Source organism: Polypterus senegalus, chromosome 7, assembly GCF_016835505.1.
Source record: "Polypterus senegalus isolate Bchr_013 chromosome 7, ASM1683550v1, whole genome shotgun sequence".
NCBI lineage: Eukaryota > Metazoa > Chordata > Cladistia > Polypteriformes > Polypteridae > Polypterus > Polypterus senegalus.
The window spans coordinates 174,142,071-174,165,568 of record NC_053160.1 but is presented as its reverse complement, the minus strand read 5'-3'; the positions used below and the strand labels follow the sequence as shown (position 1 = coordinate 174,165,568).

The 23,498-nt window shown below is 41.1% G+C and overlaps 1 protein-coding gene across 4 annotated transcripts in view; it reads left to right on the top strand.

Moving 5' to 3' along the window:
• Nucleotides 1-23,498, top strand: part of tll1 (tolloid-like 1) — a 322,342-nt gene that overhangs the window by 4,969 nt on the left and 293,875 nt on the right. The gene's annotated exons all lie outside the window — the stretch shown is intronic.

Here is a 23,498-nt window from a genome sequence, read left to right as displayed (position 1 = left end):
TGACCCAAAAATGGAAGAGCAATTGCATAAGCAAAACTTCAGAACGAAGCCAGGCGTATTTTGACCGAATCTGTCAATCAATATGGACTAGTTTAAAATATAATCTCCATTCAGCTGAATTTACTTTCATTCACAAAAAAGACGCATGTGTTCTTTAGCGAATATCACGCGCATTTATACAACTGTACATCAGAGCACTGTCATGTTATGTGCAATGGTGCAGACTAAGGCGAAATCCGAACGGTTCATACTTCAGTTCCTTAAATACTATGCCGCCTTTTCAGATCAATTCGGTGGTGTGGCGTAGTGGTTAAGGCCTTGGACTTCAAGCTCTGATCAATATGACTCCGCGACTGACGCTGTATGACCACGACCAAGACATTTCACCTCCCTGTGCTCAAACTGGAAGGTAAAAAGAAATGCAACTAGTCATGTCAAGTCACCTCGGATAAACGCATCAGCCAAATTACTACATGTAAATTACTAAAGCTTGAAATTCCAGTCTACCTGTCATTGCATGCAGCCATTGATCAATTTTGTGAAACCTACTTTTTCCAAAAAACTTGGCCTGTATCGCAAGAACCGACTCAAGGGAGGAAACAATCGTAGATGGCACGTCAGTCCTTGACAATTTGGAAGGAAATAACCTTTGAAAGAGAAATAAATAAAAGCCACGAGGTGACTAGCAACACATGACAGTGCTGTCACCCTGGCACGTCAGCCAGGCACCCGTCACAGCAGCTGCTCACCTTTGTACTGCCAGTCATCTCACTGCCTTCCTTGGCTCACTTTCCTCTTTTACAGCTCTCATTGTGCCTAGGTGCCCACACCACCTGTGGCATTGTTTTAATCCACGTGTTCCTTCCTGATGTGCCACTTTGTAATACAAAATCAGTGTTATGAAATCACCTCTCACTATTGCAGCCTTTCTTAGGAATCTTAAGTACACATTCATATTTAGACAAAAGTCAGGCCTAAGGAGATATTTTTTACCTTTAACATACTATACACATTTACTGTATTATTATTATTATTATTTTAAACTTGCAAATATGCAGAATAATCATGTTCGATGTCCTTCCTCTGATCACCCGGACCGTTTGCCTTTTTATCATCTTTATCAAGACGTACAGTAACAAGTAAATGTATACAAACCCTTTGGAATTACCTAATTTTCTGAATTAATTGGTCATAAAATGTGATCTGATCTTCATCAAAGTCACAAGCAGGGGCCAATCTACTATGAAACTAATGAAGTGTAAGCTTCAGGGCCCCTAATCCCAGGGGGGGCCCAGAAGCAACTTCAGTCCACGTTGCTTAAAAATTTTGGGTGCCTACAGTATGAGAAGGGTGGGTTATTTTTAATAAAATAATAATAATATAGTGTAATTCAGTACATCAATTTCAATCAAAATCTGAGATGTCAAAAATTGTGGTGATCTGTTGTGAAACAAATCCAATGAAGAAGGTAACAGTGGTTACCCAGACCTCATTGCTGTTTACGAAGGAGCCCCCCCATAGCAGTTCTAACCTCAGGGCCCCAAAAACGTTCACAAATACAAACTAACACAATATGCTTGCATTTGTACATCACAAACAGTTACAATCTTTCATGTCTTTATTGGACCAACCCATCAAACATTTACAGTGTCCTGTAGATATAAAGTAAGTAAACCCTGGGGTTACTGACAGGTGGAATCTCCTCTGGCAGCCATAACCTCTAACAAGCACTTCCAGTAGCTGCAAATCAGATCTGCATGACATTCAAGAGGAATTTTGGACCATTCTTCCTTACAGAGGTGTTTCAGCTCAGCCATATTCTTAGGATATCTGGTGTGAATGACTATCTTGAGGTCATTTTTAATGGGTTCAGGTCTGGGCTGTGACTGGGTCACTCCAAAAGGTGGATTTTCTTTTTTCAAAGTCATTCTGTAGTAGATTTACTTTGGTGTTTACGTTCAGTATCCTGCTTCGTCATCTAACTTCTACTGAGTTTCAGCTGGTGGACAGCCACCCTGACATTATCCTATAGAACAGGGGTGTCCAACTCTGGTCCTGGAGGGCTGCAGTGGCTGCAGGTTTCCATTCTAACCCTTTTCCTACCACTGGCCAGGTTTCAATGCTAATTATCTTCTTTCCCTTCATTTTACTAGCCCTGTTTTTAAGGATTCAGTCCTCTGAATTGATGCGTTTCTTCATTAAATGGCAGCCAATAGAAATGAGACAGAAATGAGCCAACAGATGACCAGCTAAATTGGAACATCAAACTCCAGGCAATTTCACTCCAACCAGTTTCTTAATAAGAAGCCAGGTCTTGCTGCTAATTAAAGCCGTTATTGAATATCATGACTTGTTGCTGCTCTCATTCTGACACAGCAGACTGTTGATTTTCTATTTTTTCTAAGACCACCGTCAAGATGTTTTGGTGAGCTAAGCAGACCAACATGACCGAGACCTTCACCTTTCTTTATTTTCAGGTTAACTGATCATGTGGTGGCTTGTTTTGTGTCTCATTATTGTTTGGCTGCTCACTAAGGAAAAAGAAACAACCAAGGGGTCTGAGTCACATCAATTAAAATGATGGCAAAACAAGCAGCAAAAATGACTCACTAATTAAGAAGATAGTTAGAATGAAAACCTGCATCCACTGCGACCCACCAGGACCAGAGCTGGATACCCCTGCTATAGAATATTCTGATAAACTTAGGAGTTCATTTTGCACTTGATGATAGCAAGCTGTTCAGACCCACATCAGCAAAGCAGCCCCAAATCACAATACTGACTTAACTGCACTTTACCGTTGGGGTGACTTTTTTAAGCCAGTATTTGGTGCCCTTTTCACGGCATACAGTATGAACTGCAGCATATTCTTCCTGAGCAATTCAACCTTAGTTCTGTCAGTCCACAAAACAGTTTCCCTAATGGCATCATGGAGTGTCAGGATGATTTTCGCAAATTTTTGTCCTGCTGAGATTTTTTTTTTTTTGGAGAGCAGTGGCTTACTTCTAGGCGCCCTGCCACAAACACCATGCCCATTCAATGTTTTGTGTATGGTAGGCTAATGAAGAGAGATGTCAACATGTTTCAATGTTTTCCTTCAAGCCTTTTAATGTTTCTCTAGGGTTCTTTTATGCCTCATTGACCATTCGGCATTGTGCCTATCAAGTCATCTTGGATGAGCACCTAGTTCCAGGAAGAGTAGTCACATCACCAATTCATCTCCATTTCTACATTGTTTGTATAGCTGTGAACTAATTAAACTCTTTGAACTTACTTCTTTCACCATTTCCAGCTTTATTCAGATAAGCGAGTCTTGACTGTAGACTCCTGAGATCTTGAGTCTTCGAGGCATGCTGTACATGAAGAGATGCTGCCTTGTGAACAGTGAATTCTAAATGTTTAAGTCTTTTCTTATTGGTCAGTGTAGCTCGAAGCCACACCTCCAATCTCATTTCATTGGTTGGACTCTAGCTTTATTAATCCCCTCACTCCAGTTTGATTTTGTTGAAGTCATCAGCCTAGGTGTTTGCACAGTTTTTCCACCCTGCACCTGTGATTGTTTGAATGATTTATCCAATGTATACAAGAACAATATAATCATTTGTGCCTTAATAGTTTAAACAGATTGCTACGCTGATGACACACAGCTATATCTATCCACTTCTGTTTTCCCTCCAGATGCCCTTATGGCATGTCTCCAAGACATAAAGACATGGATGACTCACAATTTTCTCCAACTAAACAGCAATAAAACTGAAGTGCTCCTCATTGGCTCTAAATCTACACTTGCTAAGGTTAACCATTCTTCTATTTTAATCAACAATATTAACACAAACATCTCTTCCCAAGTTAAGAGCCTGGGCGTTATTCTTGTCAGCGCTCTCTCTTTTTCCTCCCATATAAGTAACATTTCTCAGCCTGCCTTCTTCCATCTCCGAAACATTTCTAGGCTTCGCCCAGTTCTTACCCAGCACAGTACTGAAGTATTGGTTAATGCCCTAGTCACCTCACGTATAGATTACTGTAACGCTATTCTATCTGGCATTCCACAAACACGTATTCATCGCTTACAACTCCTTCAAAATTCTGCTGCCAGGATAATAAGGTGCTGTTCTAAATCCACTGAACATATCACACCGATTCTCTCTCAACTTCACTGGCTCCCTGTTAGCTACAGAATACAATATGCAATACCGCTCTTAACATTTAAAGCTCTCCACAGCCTTGCTCCTCCCTACCTCACTGATCTCCTCCAGACTTACACTCCTCTCGCTTATTCAGATCTTCATCAGCAGCTCGACTTTCTGTACCACACTTCAAACTCTGCTCTATGGGAGCTCCAGCATCCTCTCATGGTGCTCCTCAACTCTGGAATCCTCTTCCCTCTCATATTCGTCAGCTTAAAGCACAGTTTAAAACTACCCTCAAAACTTATCTTTTCAAACTGGCATATCAATTGTGAATTCTACACTGTCACTGCCTGTCATATTTGTTTGTTTCCTAATTATTGCTTTGTGGTTTATCATTTTATTTTATTAATTGTTATTTAACTTCATTGTAAGGTGACCTTGAGTGATAAGAAAGGCGCCTATTAAATAAAATGTATTATTATTATTATTATTACTGTAACTTAAATGAAGATCAGAGTATATTTTAATACAAATTTATACATAAATGCATTTTTTCCAAGGGATCATATGCATTTTCTAGCCACTGTATTATAAAGTAGTAGAAGTGTCAGATGTTACTAGGTGTCCCAAGATCTCATTTCACACTTATGAACAAGTGCAAAGGAAAGTAGTGGGATATTCACTTCATTTTTTTTGTCTTCATTTTGTTAGGTCACAATTTAGAATTAACATACATTTCAAGTTGAAAACTCCAGAGAACCATAGACATATATAGCTTCAGATTTTCGATTTCATAAGATGAATAAGCAGAGACAGAGGGGATTTCTGCTGTGGTGACTCCTTTTCAAGCTTAAACCTGATAAACACCCATTTGGTTTGTAAAGTTCTCTCTCGGACGGCACGGTTCGCTTCCCGGGTCCTCCCTGCGTGGAGTTTGCATGTCCTCCCCGTGTCTGCGTCGGTTTCCTCCGGGTACTCCAGTTTCCTCCCACAGTCCAAAGACATGCAGGTTAGATGGATTAGCGATTCTAAATTGTCCCTAGTGTGTGCTTGGTGTGTGTGTGCTTGGTGTGTAGGTGTTTGTGTGTGCCCTGCCCAGGGTTTGTTTCCTGCCTTGTGCCCTTTGTTGGCTGGGATTGGCTCCAGCAGACCCCCATGACCCTGTAGTTAGGATATAGCGGATTGGATAATGGATGGATTGGAGTTCTCTCTTACTGGTACAGTACCTGCCAAATACAAAGAGTACACGACACGTATTTTGCCCTAATTGGGGCTCATCAGGTGTATACACCTTTGCTTCCACTTATGGGGATTGAACCTCGGACATCATCAACGCCTGAGGCACCACCTCTGATGTTGCATCATGGTGGCTGTTCCTCTTACTTGACAGTGTGAAGATCGGAGTGTTACATTCATAGTTACAATCCCAATCTGATTATTTGGATGGTTTCCTATGAAGTAACGCTTCTGGTTGGACAGCCAGTCGGCAAACATCTGCCACGTCCTCTCAGTTGTGAGAAGCAGATCATAGATATGTGATATGGTACCTACCAAATAACACAAAGAGTACACAAGACTTGTTTTTCCCTAATTGGGGCTCATCAGGTGTACGCACCTTGTCTACTCTTTGTATTATTTGGCAGGTACTGTATCACATATCTGAGATCTGCTTCTCGCAGCTGAGATAATGTGGCGGCTGTTTGCCAACTGGCCGACTAACCACAGGCATTACCTGGTAGGTAACCATCCAAATAATCACATTGCGATTCAGACCTACGAATGTAGTTTTCCCTCTGGACACGCCTCTTTTGATCTGGACCTGGAATGGAAGGGGCGGGGCCTTTTCCGGGCTCAGCAGGTCGGGTCAGTTGTTTGGGTTCCTCTTGGTACTGCAGATGAATGAAGAAGGACAGTTAGCAACAGCGCCTCCTCTCGATCTGGGGTTGGTATCGCTTACCTCTCCTGAGCCTTGAAGGTGACTCCCAGGCACGCATGCATGACAATGTGTTTATACTCAGTATTGCCGCACCCCTCCATTCATTCATTTACCCATCCAGTAGTGTTCTGGATCAATTAATTCCATTACCGACTCATGAACCAATACACTACATCACAAATAAAAAGCAAAACCAGTACACTATGCCATAAATAGAAAGAAAAACAAACCCTAACAGCATTACCATACTCTTTATTAAAATGAAAGTGTGCATTCTAATATCTTCAAGAAACTCATCTTTCCAAATTTAAGAAAGTGAAAGTCAGACTGAGCACAACATTTGCAAATCCTACTGATAAAAAAATGTGAGTGGAGTCAAGAAAATACATTTGTATTCAAATATCTTGAATTTTGTAGATTTGGTTGTACAACCGTGTAGTATGATGAATTGTCCTGGTTAGTTACTACCATGCAATCCCATAATGCTTTTGAGCGTTAAGTTACACATTGTTAGTTTGTTTTATGGGGTGTTGGTGCATTTTGCTGCTGTTGTTATTTGTTGTTTACTCACTTTGCTTGCTCACCATTCTCTATCAGAGTGAATATCTAAATTAAGAATAAATATTTGCCTAAAGGATTAGTTTGTGAATTGTAAATTGACATGATGTTAATGGGCTGATTAGTGTGATTCATGGCTCTGACGTATCTTTGGAAGATTTAATGAGGCACCTCATTTCATTCCTATCTTCCCTTTCCCCTTATCTTTTTAGATTATTAATTATAGTAATTTAAAACATATCAGGCTCTGCATTTCCTCAATAACAATTAAGGATCAATCAGCTCTTAAAATTGTAATTATTTGCCACACAACTTTGCTGTTACATTCACCTTAGTTTATTTAGGAGGTGTCAGATCATATACTTGTATGGTATTCCTGCTAAATACTTAAGAGAAATACTCAACTTTTGACATTTTTTGTCACAAATGGAAAAAAAATCCCAGTGGTGCAATGGTCATTTCTTACAACATATTGGCAGCTTATAGTAAAGGGATATTTATTTTGACTTATTTAAATATTCTGAGTAATGCAACATTATCAAAAGTGCTTAATCCACTTTAGGGGTAATGAGAGGGGCAGACGTTATCTTAGCAACATTAGGCACAAGACAGGAATTAGCCCTACAGAAGGTACCAGTCCACTGCCAGGCCCTGGCATGTCCACACAGAGCCAATTTAGAATGGCCAATTAATTTTTGGGGATGTGGAGAGAAAAATCAAAATGTGAAAGAATAAAAGTGCAAATGTTGTGTAGACTCTACACAGACAATGGCCAAGTCAAGTCAAGTGGCTTTATTGTCAAACTATCCATACACTTTATTGCAGCATACAGTGGCACAAAACATAACATACATAGACACCGGACAAGTGTAAGACAAGTGAAAAACTATACTATACTATACTATACTATACTATATTTATTCATTCATTTTCCCACTGCTTATCCAAGCAGGCTTGTAAGGGCAACAGTCTTAGCAGTGAGGCCACTCATGCCATATCATAGTGTGGGACCCCAAGGAATTCCCTGGCCATCTGGGATATATAATCCTCCCCATGAGCCCTGAGTCTCCCCCGGGGTCTCCTCCCAGCTGATCGCGCCTGTAAAGCTCCACAGGGAGGTGTCTAGGAGGCATCCATATCAGATGCCCGACCTACCTCAATTGGCTTCTCTGGGCGGGGTACTGTTTTTAAATTTATGGGTTTGCATTATTAGGGGCTTTGAATCGCTCTTTGTCTAACCCCTCACCTGGGACCAATTTGTTTTCAGAGGCCCTGCCAGGAGCTTCTGCTCCAGACAACAAAGCTTCCAGGGCCATAGGGGCACTCAAACCTCTCGGCCATGGGAAGAGATATACTATACTATACTATACTATATTATAAATAGATGGAAAAATAAATGACAGCCAAATGAGAGAATAGAAATAAATTAAAATTGACATAAATAAATAAATAATAGCAACAACTAATAATAAAAGCTGCAGTAATAACAAATGTAACAAATGTACAGCATGTAAATAAGCTACTAAGAGCAGATCTGAGGGTTGAGGGGCAGCACAGAGTTCATGGTTTGGACAGCCAAAGGGTAGAAGCTGCTGTAGTGCCTGGCAGAGCTGGTCCAGATGCTACAGAACCTTCTGCCAGATGAAAGTGAGACAAAGAGATAATAGTGTTAGTTGTCCATCACAATGCTGCAGGCTTTGTGGATGCAACACTTTGTAAATATGCATTTAATGGAGGCCAGGTAGGTGTCACTGTTCTTTTCTGCAGTGTACACTCTCCTATTTGTGGTTGAAGATAAATGGATGAGATAATCTAAATGATCAAAAGTCACTTTAGTGTTAATTGACAACGGGGTCACTTACAGACACCTAGAAGTGTAGTTTTGCAGGTTAACACCTTCTGTGAGCTACATCAGACTGTGTATCTGGTGCTGTTATCTCTTTTATTTTGGCAACACTCTGCTAAGAATTTAGAGTCATGTTCTGCCTTGCTTTTTGGAAATAAAAAACAGTAAGTGTGACTATATATAAAAATTGATACTCTATGACTGAAATATATGTATGTTGTAAGCAACTTTGGGCTGTTGACTAGCAAAATCACGCCATCAATGTCTGCTCTGTGGATGAATAAATGATTGTATGAAATAGTTTAGCTGTATTGTACAGTTGTTTAAATTTAAACACACACACCTCATACATACCATCAAGATAACAAGCCCATGATGTGTCTGGGCACCATTTATAATAGTGAGTCACACAGGACCCCCGTTAATCATTGACTTGCTAAAGCTTTGGCTGAATGAAGCTCTTCTCCTGTTCATCCTCCTTATCTCTGATTCTTTATCTCTTTTTATTCTCATGACTCTATTGCTTTGACTTTTATCAATTCCACCAGCATAAATGTCATCATTTGTTTAAAATAAACTGGAGAATTTGAATCATGGGAGACACTGAAATTCTGCTGCAAGAAGTTAAAATATCAACAAATATGTTTCATGCATTTAGTGACTCTGGTCGAGTGAGTAACTCATGCATCCAGTCAAAAGACCCCATCAATTTCCTAAAAAAAGTCTAGAGAAGGTTCCCCAGATCTAAAGAATGAGGTCTTTATCAACAGCTGAAAATGTCAGCCACCTAAAACGACACATCCATCCTTAAACAGCTGAATATTTAGTGTGTTTTTGTCAATGCGTTAATGTATTGATTATTTTCGAACATCATAACCAAATTTTTATTATTCACGGAATAACCATAACACGCATGTCTTAATTAGTTCTGGATTGTTCATTAAAAACAAAACAGCATTTCATTATTTTCAACAATGAATCCCAGATGCAGTGAGAAAAGTTCCTTTGACTTTAGAAGTTAACCAAGAAATGTCTGTGAGAAGAAAGGAAGATGGAAGATCTTTGCATAGACTCTCATGTTCATTCTGTTGAAGTGTTCAATGATCACCATCAACAAAGCATGATATCTGACTTAACCAACCTGTACAATGATTCAGATTTAGATAATCACACAGTCCATCTTCAATTTTTCTGTTCTTAATGACTAATAATCTCCCTTTATTTTATGATTTATTGCTTCTACTCATGTATTTTACAAGTCCATATAATCCTCTGAGGGTGATTTGGGAAACAATCTCGAGATCTATGAAATTGACTTAAAGTGCATTATAGATGTTGGATTGCTAATGGAAAAGTTATGCATTGCTAAAAGTAGATGAAGATCTCTGTATAACATACAATGCCTGTAAAATGTCTTCACCCCCTTCAAGGTTTTCACATTTTATTGTTATACAACATTGAATCACAGTGGATTTAATTTGGACCTTTGTGTCACTGATCAACAGAAAAAGACTCTTTATTGTCAAAGTGAAAACAGTGGTCTAAATTATTTACAAGTATAACACACAAGATAATGAATCGCTTAAGTTTTTACCTTCTTCAAGTCACTTGTTTAGCAGATGAACCTTGGGCAGCCATGCTAGCCTGAAGTCTGTGTGCACAGGTCTCTATCAGCTTTGCACATTCAGATTCTGCCATTTTTTCTCTATTCTTGACTCAAGTTCTGTCAGCTTGCATGGGGATCCTAAGTGAACAGCCCTTTTACATGTCCAGCCGCAAATTCTCAACTGGACTAAGATCTGGCTCCTCCAGGACATTAAGATTACTGTTTTGAAGCCATTCTTGTGTAGATTTGGCTTTGTTCTTGAGGTTTGAAAACGCTGCTTCAGGTTCTCCCTCTATGGTTTTGTTATATTTTGCTTTATTCATTTTCCTCTCACAAGCCTTCCTGCAGAGAAACATCTCAACAGTATGATGCTTCATGTTTTTGATAATGTGCAGTGTTTCACTTATGCCACAGTGTTTAGTCTGATGGCCAAAAAGTTCAATTTATTTATTTGTTTTAACTGTGGCATTTTCTTTGCCATTGTCTTATAAAGCTGCTACTGGTGAAGCACAAGGGCAACAATTGTCATCTATGCTGTCTCTCCTGTCTCATCTGCTGTACCTTGTAACTCCTTGAGAGTTCTCCTAGTTCTCTTGGTGGCCTCCATCACTGGTTTTCCTCTTACATGATCACTCAGTTTTTATGGACAACCTGCACTAGACAGATCTTTGGTTGTGTCATACACTTTCTATTTCTTCATGGCTCATTTTCTTGTGTCTCTTTCCTGACTTGTGTTTTTCAATCACCTTTTCATAGAGTTGCCTGGAGTGTTCTTTTGTCTTCACCGTGTAGGTTAGTCCACCATAATGACTCACCACAAGTTGGATCTTCCAGATAAGGTGCATTTACTCCATAACCAACTGAAAACCCAGACAGGTGACCTCCATTCGTGCACTTTAAGGATGCAGTTATTCACTGAAATCCGGTTTCTAAAATTCCACTCAAACCCTTTATTCCAATTAGAGAAACAAGATTATTGTTCTCTGAGAAACCTGGTTAACAGACATACTGTACATTTCTCCACAAGTAACTGGAATATTTGACTGTGTAAACCCTTAACCAGGTTACAGTTAAGGATCTTGTAGTCTGCATATATCTGTTGGACTCTGTTCACCTGCTTAGATTCACACATGCCACAGTTGGAAGTGTCCACAAGGTAAATTTTCTGAAACAAATCCTCAGGTGATTGCATTATTCCTCCTCCTCGTTGAAATATTCTACCTTAATAATTCTCTAGATTTATGTAGATGAGCTGAACGTACAGTGCTCAGCTCTGCAGCTCAATCTCAAGAGCAATAGGGTAACGTGAAAAATGAACACGCATTAAGTAGTCTGATTACTTTTTAAAGTAATGAGTAAAATAATACAATACTTATTGTATAATATAATACTTATTATTATTGCCGAAGCACTGGGCGTAAGGCAAGAAGGACATTTATCGATATGCCACTCCTTTGCAGGGCTCAATCACACGGCCAGGTAGAAAAGAGTACTACCTGCAACCCAGTTTGAGGGACGACCAGGTGAGATAGCCTACACAGGAAATTTTCTCTCCCAGGTTGCGACAGTGCCGTGATTTCCTACATGGCATCATGGGAACTGGAGTTCTTGGACCTAGCTCTGTTGTGTTCCATGGGTGCCGCCAGGGGGTACTATGGGGACTAAGAAGCCCTACCTTGTCAGGCTCCAGCCTAACCCAGAAGTGCTCCCGGATCACGATTATAGGACACCGGAAGTACTCCCAAGTTTCACATACTGTAAAAGGAGCTGCCTGCCACTGCTTGAGGAGCTAGAGTCAGGAGGAAGGAGGACAACACTTGCATGGAGGAGTGGAAATAGTGACTGAGACAGGGAAAGACAGAGAGAAGGCAAAGCATTGCTGTGTGATATTTCAGTTATTTCTACTTGTGGTTGTGGCATGGGAAATGCTTACAGAGAAGAGTTTCCCACAATATAAACTCTTTGTGCTTTTATACTTATGCCAGAGCCTTTGTGTTGGGTGTTTGAGCTGGCTTGTCCCCCCTGCTGGCCATACCACCATTAAAACAGTTGGTTCTTAAACGTTTTTTTTTGCAACCCAATTTTACCTGGAATCATTGTTGATTGTCAACCTGTTGTTGCCATTGAAGAATTGCCTCCGACCAGCATCTCCGGTTCCCCTTGGAAAACAGCAGACACAGGTCGTAGCAGAGAGATGGCATTTGCTTAAGCTGCATGCAGTGACTCATCGCAAGACACTCTGTAAACAGTTCGCGACCATCTACTGTTGAGTACTTATGACTCAAAGGGGTAACGATCCATAGTTTAAGAACCTATGCAGTAAGAGAAACCTACACTATATGGACAAAAGTATTGGCTCACCTGACCATTGCACCAACAGGGATTTTAATAATATTGCATTACACTTTAATATGGAGTTGGTCCCCCCATTGCAGCTATAACATCTTCCATTCTTCTTGAATGGCTTTCCCCAACATTTTGGAGTGTTTCTGTGGGAATTTGTGCCCATTCATTCTGTAGACTGTTTATGTGGTCAGGCACTGATGTTGGATGAGAAGTCCTGGCTCGCAATCTCCATTCTAATTCATCCTAAAGGTGTTAGATGGGGTTGAGGTCAGGTCTCTGTGAGGGTCAGTCAAGTTCTTCCACACCAAACTCATCCCACCATGTCTTTATGGACCTTGCTTTGTGCATCTGGGGCACAGACTTGCTGGAATAGAAAATGACCTTCCACAAACTATTTCCATAAGGTTGGAAGTTAGTTTTCCCCCATGTCTTGGTATGCTGAAGCATTAAGATTGCCCTTCACTGGAAGTAATGGGCCAGACCCAAACCCTGAAAAACAGCCCCACACCATTATCCCTCCTTCACAAAATTTCACAGCTGGCACAATGCATTCAGGCAAAACTGCCAAACCCAAACTCACCCATCTGACTGCCAAACAGAGAAGCATGATTCATCACTCCATAGAACACATTGCCACTACTTCACAGTCTAGTGGCATTGTACAGTATTTTACACTAGTCCATCCGATGCCTGGCACTGAACTTGGTGATGTGAGGCTTGCATGCATCTGCTCAGCAATGGAAACTCATACCGCACAGTTTTCATGCTTACATTAATTCCAATGGACATTTGGAACTCTTCAGCTATGGAATCAGGAGAGCATTGGCGACTTTTAGGCACTATGCACCTTAGCAGTCATTGACCCCGCTCTGTGACTTTACGTGTTTGCCGTTGTTCCTAAACACTTCCACTTTCCAACAATACCACTTACATCTGACCATGGAATATCCAGCAGGGATGAAATTTTACAAACCGTTTTATTGTTGATTCCTATTACAGTCCCACTCTTCCCATTTATTTCACAAATGTTTGTAAATGTAGACTGCATGGCGAGGTACTTGATTTTATACACCTGTGGCAAAGGGTCTGATTGAAAACAGTTTTGTCCATATAGTGTATACATTAGGTTTCTGTTTAGTCTTAATCTAGCTATTTGCTTTAAATATGTTGAAACAATGTGATCGTTTCCTGCAGTGGCCAGTGTCTGTATGTTGAAATGTCGGGAAATCAGGTCTACGATGTAAAAAGGAGATGGATGTTATGTACTTCAAAGTACATGAAGGACTAAATATATTTATAAAACATCAGAAAATTATCAGAGACTTTTTTCAGAGAGTGCAAACCTATAAATACTTGGGAGTGCAGCTGGATGATAAATTGGACTGGACTGCCAATACTGATGCTCTGTGTAAGAAAGGTCAGAGCCAACTATACTTTCTTAGAAGGCTGGCGTCCTTCAACATCTGTAATAAGATGCTGCAGATGTTCTACCAGATGGTTGTGGCGAGTGCCCTCTTCTACGCGGTGGTGTGCTGAGGAGGCAGCATAAAGATGAAGGACACCTAAAACCTGGACAAACTTGTTAGGAAGGCAGGCTCTATTGTAGGAATAAAGCTGGACAGTTTGACATCTGTGGCAGAGCGACAGGCGTTACGCAAACCCCTGTCAATCATGGAGAATTCACTGTATCCACTGAACAGTGTCATCTCCAGGCAGAGGAGCAGCTTCAGCGACAGACTGCTGTCACCGTCCTGCTCCACTGACAGACTGAGGAGATCGTTCCTCCCTCACACTATGCGACTCTTCAATTCCACCCGGGGGAGTAAACATTAACATTATTCAAAGTTATTGTCTGTTTTTACATGCATTTTTATTACTCTTTAATTTAATATTTTTTTTTGTATCAGTATACTCCTGCTAGATTATGTGAATTTCCCCTTGGGATTAATAAAGTATCTATCTATCTATCTATCTATCTATCTATCTATCTATCTATCTATCTATCTATCTATCTATCTATCTATCTATCTATCTATCTATCTATGCTTATTTTTGGAACAATGGTGGCTGCTGATGATATTAAATCCTTTTTTTGTGCAGTTTAATGACAGAGTGTTTTGCCAAATGAGAACTCCAACCTCATGTAAACAGAGGTTTTTAAAACAACAGGTTTTTGCCTTAACTGGTTTGCTCACCTTATTCCAGTCAAGTGTTTGCATGTAAATGCGCTCACTGAGCTAATTTGATTTTTTTTTATTTGATTTACTTTATTAATCTCTGAGGGGAAATTGTCTTTTTAGATGACCTTTGGGGGCCAGAGTGTTGGGTCAGCCATTGTACAGCACCTCTGGACTAATTGTCTGGTTAAGGGCCTTTCTTTAAGGCCAAACAGAGTAGGATCCCTTCTGGCAGTAATGGGATTTGAACCGGCAGCCTTTCCAGATACCAGTGCAGATCCTTAGCCTTGATGTGACTGGCTGCACTAGTGATGACTTTGGGGTGTCATATTAAAGGTACTAAATACTCACTGTATATAATCACTTATTTTGTGTTTTATACTTTTTTAATTAGTTTAGACCACTTACAGAGCCGTGTTTTAATTAAAAAGTCCTATTCTATTAACGTGTCAAAAAAGCCAAATTAAATCCGCCGTGATTCACTGTTGTATAACAATAAAATGTGAAAACGTCCAAGGGGGTGAATACATTTTATAGGCATTGTATTGTAGGACATGCTATAAGAGTTAAAATGGGATTAGGAATCTTCCACACTATTTGATTGAGAGGAATGAGGTCTTCTGTTGACATTTCAGTCTGAAAACTGGATTGCACCAATTTGCTTGAGGCCCTCTGTTGATATTTGAATGTGACAATGGACCTCATTTAGTAAGATTATCACTTGCTGTAAGTCTCTCTGGAGTCATCAGTAAAAATGCATTGGGCAGGAGTGGGGGTGTCTAATAAGTCAGAGGCGGGGCTTATCAAATGTGATTATCCTGAGACAGTTTCTTATTTATTCAATTGACTGCCAGACAAATGCCATTCAAGTTCAATTGACATCCTAGGGCCAGTAATCTTATTATCAAGGGAGATTCACAAATTAAGGTAAAAAAAGGTCAAACTGTATAATGGTATCAGTGCATCTGTGTCCGATTCTGCTGCCTTTCATGCGCTTTATAAATTGCTCCCTGGGGAGTGGAGCTGTTGAGATTCCTCCCCTTGATGTAGCATCATTTTATAATTATGCATAGAGTGGAGCTGCTGTATAAGCTGATAGCCTAATGCATGCAGATTTGAGGGTAGGGAAGGCGCAAGTTATAGCAGCTGAATGCATTTTGGTGGCTTAGATATCATTATTTGATTAGTAGCCATTTTGCTTGAGGTGCTCATCTGTCTGAAAAGTTGTGCAGCCCACCAGTCCCAGTTTGTTGAGATTGCTCTTCATTATATTCTTAAAGGTCATTCTCTTGAATAAAAGGCTGATGGCTTTTGTCGTTGGTATTTTGAACTGAGCGCACATAATACTGGAAAATATCTATCATTAAAGCTGTGTCCAAATGTTTACTTAAAAATCTTTAGAATGATAGTCTGCTGCATAAAGTGAAACACATTTCTTGGATCAGAGGCTAACTTGATTATAGGCAGGTTAAAGTTAACGTTTGGCTCCATTTGTCTTGGGTTCTGTTAACAAACACTTGGATAGGAAGGGTCATTGATGGGATGAGAACAGACCAATAAGGCAAAACGTAAAATAGGATCAAGGGAACAAGCATTTTAGAACATTTGAACAATTGTGACAAGAACAGGTCATTCAGCCCAGCCAGCTTGCCAATCCTAGTTAGCTGATTTTTCAAAAATAACTTGCAAGTGTAGATTTGAAGGTCCTAATGTCCTACTTTTCACAAGAGTACTTGGTAATTTATTTCAAGCATCTGTGGTTTTTTGCATGAGGGAAACACCTATCACAATATCAATCATGTCCGTTTTTTTATTGCAGAATTTATTTCAAAATAACAGATGGGATCCACCATACTAATTTCTTTAATAATTTTAAACTCTTTAGTTATCCATCCATCTACAGTATATCCTAACTACAGGGCCACGGGGGTCTGCTGGAGCCAATCCCAGCCAACACAGGGCACAAGGCAGAAAACAAACCCCGGGCAGGGTGCCAGCCCACCGCATGGCACACACACATTCACGGGACAATTTAGGATCGCCAATGCACCTAACCTGCATGTCTTTGGACTATGGGAGGAAACCCACACAGACACGGGGAGAACATGCAAGCTCCACGCCGGGGGGACCCGGGAAACGAACCCGGGTCTCCCAACTGCGAGGCAGCAGCGCTACCCACTGCACCACCGTGCCGCCCCTCTTTAGTTATGACATCTCGTAATCTAGATTTGCTCATAGCTGCTCTTGCCTGGACATTCTCTACCTCGGCAATGTCTTTTTTACAACTTGGAAACCAAAACTGCACACAGTACTCCAGGTGAGGCCTCACTGGTGCAATATAAAGCTTAAACATAACCTCCTTTGACTTGTACTCTGCATCTCGTGATATGTAACCTAGCATCCTGTTAGCTTTCTTGATCACTTCTGTACACTGTCTTAATGTAGATGGTGACGAGTCTAAGTCACAAAAGCACCAAGATGGAGAGGGACAACCCTAAAAAGAGTCTGATTTAGAAGTAAGACACCCTAATTCTGGGTGATAATTAGAAATGCAATGAGGTAGAAGTACATAATAAACAAGGACAGTTGAGTTAAAAACTAGAAATATTAAAATGTGTGCTTCAATTGAAATGTTTAAACTCTAAATATTCTTAATTTGAATAGAAATTTGTAATTTTACACTGCAGTATAGAAGTCCACAGAGGGCTAGATCGCTAATAAAGGAGCAGAAATAAAAAATAATATCATATTCATAATCAATGACCTAGAAATAGTCCAAAATGATACCCCACATGCTTATGTTTGTAAATTGTAATTTTTAACTTTCTGGGAGTGACTTTTAAAGGGCTAGGACCACTGGTAAATAATTCAATATCTAAACTACAGGGAGATTCATTTGAAAGAGGCCCTGAATATTCTGTAATAACTCTCTCTATAAAGAAGTAATCTGAACGAAACAATGTGCAATGTGCTCCTCAGTGTATGGAGCTTCGAACAAGCCGGGATGCCCCTGCGTCAGAGCGATGAGGTAGGCACCAGACAGCCGTCGTGACATTTAACCTCCGTTTGCAACTTCTGGCTGCTTACCGCCTGTACCCCTTCACTCAGTCACTCGACTTTTCATCAGGAAGGTGGTGTACAGTATTGAGCAGCGCGTCTTCATGGTGCGAACCTATTGGGTCACCAATTCGTTTAAGCCATGTCAGAATCAACTGGATGATCGTGAGTTAACGGAAGGTTACTTCCAGCAAGATGGAGCAATGTGTCACACATGGCAGAAATTCAGTCCTTCATCGGCAAACGGGTAATTTCAAAGGGGCTTTAGCCAGCACGGTTGCCGGATCTGACACCACCAGACTTCTTCCTTTGAGATATGCTCAAAGGAAACATCTATCGGAACAAGCCTCGCATGGTGGAAGATTTGAAGGAAAACATCCAACGTAAAATTGCTGCTATTCACCTGAGACACTTCCCGATACGTTCCGGAACGTGGAGTGGCGTACTGAAAATGTGTCTGGCAGAAAACGGAAACCACCTCCAGCATTGCATGTAATGCAATCGATTTCACATTCGTCAAGGTATATAGCGTATTTTATTTGGTTCAGATTGTTTCATCCTAATAGGACTTACAACAGAATATTTGGGGCTTCTTTCAAGTGAATCTCCCTGTATTATCATAATCAAGTTCAGCATCCTCAAAATACCATAAAACGACACTCCACATACCTTTGTTACCGATTCTCATTTTTTTGAAGTTTTATGAAAAGTTGTAAACTTGACCTCTTGCATCTCATTAAGGAGTGAACTCCTTGGATCAGTTGATGTGGCCTGCACAACTTCAAGTCCTTCTGATCATTTTTGATGAGACACGTATCGGTTGACTCTTTTTATCATACGGATGTAATTTCCTGCACAGAATATGGTGCAAAATGACCTAAAAATGAGGGCTTTTAAGGTATAGATGGCTAAAAAAGGAGGGGAACCCCAAAACACAAGGGGTCTTGCAATCATTAGACATTAACACATATTAAACTGTATCTCATATGTCGGGGTTTCTCATACCAGCGAATCAGTAGGGAAAAAAACTGAAGTGATTTCAAAGCATTCATAAATAATTCTTATTATTATACTTTTTATTTGGTCTTTATGGTCCATATTTTAGTCCCACAGCACTGAGATGTCTGTTAGATTTGTTTAATTGGTGGAGAGGTTCACATAGATGATATCTGCTTGTTTGCCATTAATCGTGACATCGGTTTGTACAGGGAGCTCCCAGAGTATCTTAGATGAAGTACTTTCTAGAATTTTATGCTCCTCTGAGCTCCAACTCCACCATGGCATTGGCACTTGGAAACTGTCATCCATGGCTATGGTCCAGTGGATGTGTTACCAAGTTATTGTGATGCATAGATACGAAGTATTGGTGTTTCATAACCACTGACAACATGATAGACTGTCTGATCATATTGCAACACAAACTGCCTTCTCCTGGTTGTTTGAAGATGTGCTTAATGTAAAGCTTGTTTCTCACTGTATGATATTGAATTGAGGAGGTTGAATGGAAAAAATATTGGCTTCAGATGATGGTGTGATGGGCTACCACTTCATCGAGCTAAATGACCTCTGGCTCCTCATAGTGTTGGAACTGTCTGTGCATTGGTTTCCTCTTCCAGTTTTGGTCATGTCTTAATTTTGACATTTTGTTTCATATGTATTCTAGCTGTTTTAAGAAAATGCTTGAGAGTCTGTAGGATGGAATATTTAGTCTTTTTCGAGTCATGTACTGGTATGGTCTGCCTTGTCTTCTTTTTCTTTCAATCTTTTATTGAATTTACTCGGGGGCTTACCCCCTGCTCGCTTTGGTTGCCAACACCTCTGGCCTGCGCTATGCGCCAGTCATTTTGTGTCTCTGCCACTTGTATTGTGAGGAGGGGGGCTGAACACACCCTAAGGAGATGCAGTCGCTCCTCCGAAACCCCCCTCTTAAACGGTGATACAATGATAAACACAGTTTTTTACCTCCTCTTTGCTCGATCAGTTGCTGGCTTGCTGCTGCTGCCGTGATACATGATCTGAATCATCACACGGTGCTTCAAACATTTAAAAGCCTGTACAGCAGCTGTCTTTGTCATCTACTTTTTGTCTTTTATTTCTGGCCTCGGGCGTAGTTAAACCTATTGGCACAAAGTCTTGTCTTGTGGGACGTGAGTTCTTGATATTTTAGTTTCTAATTTAAAAATGAAATAAGAATCTGAAAACCTAACAACATCACATCAAAGTTCTATAAAGTCTTAAAAGAATGATACCAGACATAAATATGTAGATTTTAAAATAAGCCCGATTTAAAGCGTGTCAAAAAACATGACATAAAAACATCACATAAAATCGGTGCACTTTTAGGCTTAGATTTTATATTGTCAGAGGTGCCAGGGGCGACGACCCGGCCGGGACGCCATGAAGGACCGTAAGAGGGCGTGCGCCCACCTTGGATCACGTGGGGGCCATGGGTACAGAGCTTTGAAGCTCCACCCTGTAGGGGCCCGTGGTCACCGCCAGGGGGCGCCCCCATGCCTTTGGAGCCCTGGACCTCAGCACTTCCGCCACACCAAGAAGTGCTGGGGGGAAGAAGAGCAGGGACACCCGGAGTGCTTCTGGGGATGCAGCCGGCACTTCCGCCACACAGGGGCGTGTCGGCGGGTGATTGCCGGAACCCACCTGGAACACATCTGGGTGATAATAAAAGGGGCCGCCTCCCATCATTCGAGGCAAGAGTCGGGAGTGGAGAGGGCTGAGCTGGAGAAGAGAGAAGGAGGCGGTCTGAAGAAGGCATTGTGTGGCCAGGACTTTGGGGGTTTTTGGTGCACTTGTGACTTATATATTTGTAAATAAACGTGTTTGTGGGTGACATGAGCATGTCTGCCTGTCTGAGTCTGGGCCAGTCTCCACAATATATAGAGAGTAGATTAAAAGCATGTAACATTCCATACAATCAAGTCAAACTTAACAAAAATAAATTCAATTCAATCCCCATCCATGAGAAAGAGAGTAGTAAAGAGAGAAAAAGGAGTCCTTCTCCTCAATATAAATGTTTATTCTAAAATGTTAATGTTTACCCCTTGGGGTTTTTATCTACGGCGGCATGGTGGCGCAGTGGTAGTGCTGCTGCCTCGCAGTTCGCTTCCCGGGTCCTCCCTGCGTGGAGTTTGCATGTTGTCTGCATGGGTTTCCTCCCACAGTCCAAAGACATGCAGGTTAGGTGGATTGGCGATTCTAAATTGGCCCTAGTGTGTGTTTGGTGTGTGGGTGTATTTGTGTGTGTCCTGCGGTGGGTTGGCGCCCTGCCTGGGATTGGTTCCTGTCTTGTGCCATGTGTTGGCTGGGATTGGCTCCAGCAGACCCCCGTGACCCTGTGTTCAGATTCAGCAGGTTGGAAAATGGATGGATGGATGGATGGATGGGTTTTTATCTGCTTTCGGTGTCCAGGTGGGGAGGGTCATCTTTCAAATTTTGCTATTGTAGGTGGCAACCAGGATATGTGGTTTACAGGTTCAGGTATTTGGGTGGCTGCACATATCCTTTGAAAATAGCACAAAAAATACACACAGCCAAATGTAAAACTTTCTTTTTTTTAACTTTCTTTTTATTAATTTTAATTTAAAACAAATAACAATCTCTACAATCAAATCAAACTTATATAAAAGTTAAAAGATATAAAAGACTATTCTAAAATGTTATTGATTAGATCCTGCCAGGTTTTAAAAAAGTTTTGAACAGATCCTCTAAGTGAGAATTTGATATTTTGCAATTTCAAATAATGTATGACATCAGTTACCCAGTGGTGGGATGGGATTCTTCCATTTGGCCAAGATAAGTCTACGTGCTAACAGTAAAGTAAAGGCAATTACAGTTGGTTTGTCCTTCTCTACTTTAAGCCCCTCTTGGAGCCCACCAAACACCGCTGTTAATGGGTTAGGAGGGATTGTGACACTAAGGCTGTCTGAAAGGCATTTAAAGATTTTGGTCCAGAATGATGTTAATTTGGTAGATGCCCAAAACATGTTGCCTAGTGAGGCTGGAGCTTGATTGCAACATTCACTGGTTGGATCTTGCCCTGGAAACATTTTGGACAATTAAAAAAAATCATCTTCTTATCTCCTTCTCCAGCCCCGTTCTCAAGTGAATGCCTGCCGCTCGCTTTCCTGGGACATACTCCCGACCATCTGCCTCCGTTCTTCCTAACATGGACTCTCTTGAACCTGCCTCTCTTAACCCTCAACCTTCATTCCTTTGTTCTCTTGTCTCTCCTCCCAATTTCGTGGTGCAGGCTCCCGTAATAGAGCTAATCGGGTGCTACTGTTGTCCCCCTCCTGCTCCGAGGTGTGAATGAAGCACTTGACTGACCTGCCTCGCCCTTGCACGTGAATGTGTGATCAGCCAAGCACCTCAATAAACCTTGGAGCAGGAACGTGCACCCGCTCAGAGTCTGCATGCTCTGGGACTCTTTATTATTTATTAAAATTGTGCGTCGCCATAGACCTGTTATCACATTAATAAAAATAAATACGTAAGGATATTCCCTTTTTTGCTGGACTACTAGATGACTGTGTTGGACACCATGCCACATGATGGCTGCTGCTCAGCACAGGGCCTTATGCAGACAGTAACTTTGGGCACAGAATTGATTTTTTTTAGTTTTCGCAGTAAGAAACATACTGTGTCTGTCATTATATATCATTTTTATAAATTATTATAAGAAACAAATCCTAATACACAGACTACATCTGAATGTTCAGTCATGGCCAAAAGTTTTGAGAATGACCCAAGTATTGGTTTTCACAAAGTTTGCTGCTTCAGTGTTTTTAGATCTTCTTGTCAGATGTTTCTATGGTAAACTGAAGTAGAATTACAAGCATTTTATACGTTTTAAAGGCTTTTAATGATAATTACATTTGGTTTATGCAAAGAGTCAATATTTGCAGTGTTGGCGGCTCTTCTTTCTTTTTCAAGACCTCTGCAATTCGCCCTGGCAGGTGTGACAGATAGGGGGCGCTGTCGTCCCCTTGAACCCTTACACCAGATGCCAGACACCGGATAAAAGTCCAAGAATGAATTTATTATAATAATAAAGTGCACAAAGCACCTCCACTCCACAATATTCCAATACCAATCAATAATCACTACACAAATCAATCCTCCACACTCCCAGACGTGTTGCCACCCTTCGTCCCGACTCAGCTCGTCCGTCTGGGATTTCCCAGAGACCTTTATAGTCCATGACCTGGAAGTGCTTCTGAACCCTCAGTCCATGTGACTTCCTAGCACTTCCAGGTCAAATCAAAACTCTTCTTTTTTTTTATCCCGGAAGTATGGCAGCAGTAGCTCAGTCGGTAGAGCGGGTTGTCCAGCAATTGGAGGGTCGCAGGTTCGATCCTGGCTTCCGGCATGAGAGTGCAGCTGTTGTGTCCTTGGGCAAGACACTTAACCTACCTTGCCTGCTGGTGGTGGTCGGAAGGATTGGTGGCGCCAGTGTGTTCGGCAGCCTCACTATGAACGGCCGGCCATATCTCACACAGGCTGTCAATCAACTTCTGGGCCAAATTGTGACTGGTGGGCTTTTGTTTGTCCACCCGCCTCTTGAGGATTGACCACAAGTTCTCAATGAGGAGTTTCCGGGCCATGGACCCCAAACTTTAATGTTTTGTTCCTCGAGCCACTTAGCTATCTCTTTTGCCTTCTGGCCCAGTGCTCCATCATTCTGGATTGTTCATTGTTGGTCACCAAACTGTTCTTGGATGGCTGGGAGAAGATGCTCTCAGAGGATATTTTGGTCCCATTCTTTATTCATGGCTGTGTTCTTAGGCCAAATTGTGAGTGAGCCCACTGCCTTAGCTGAGAAGAA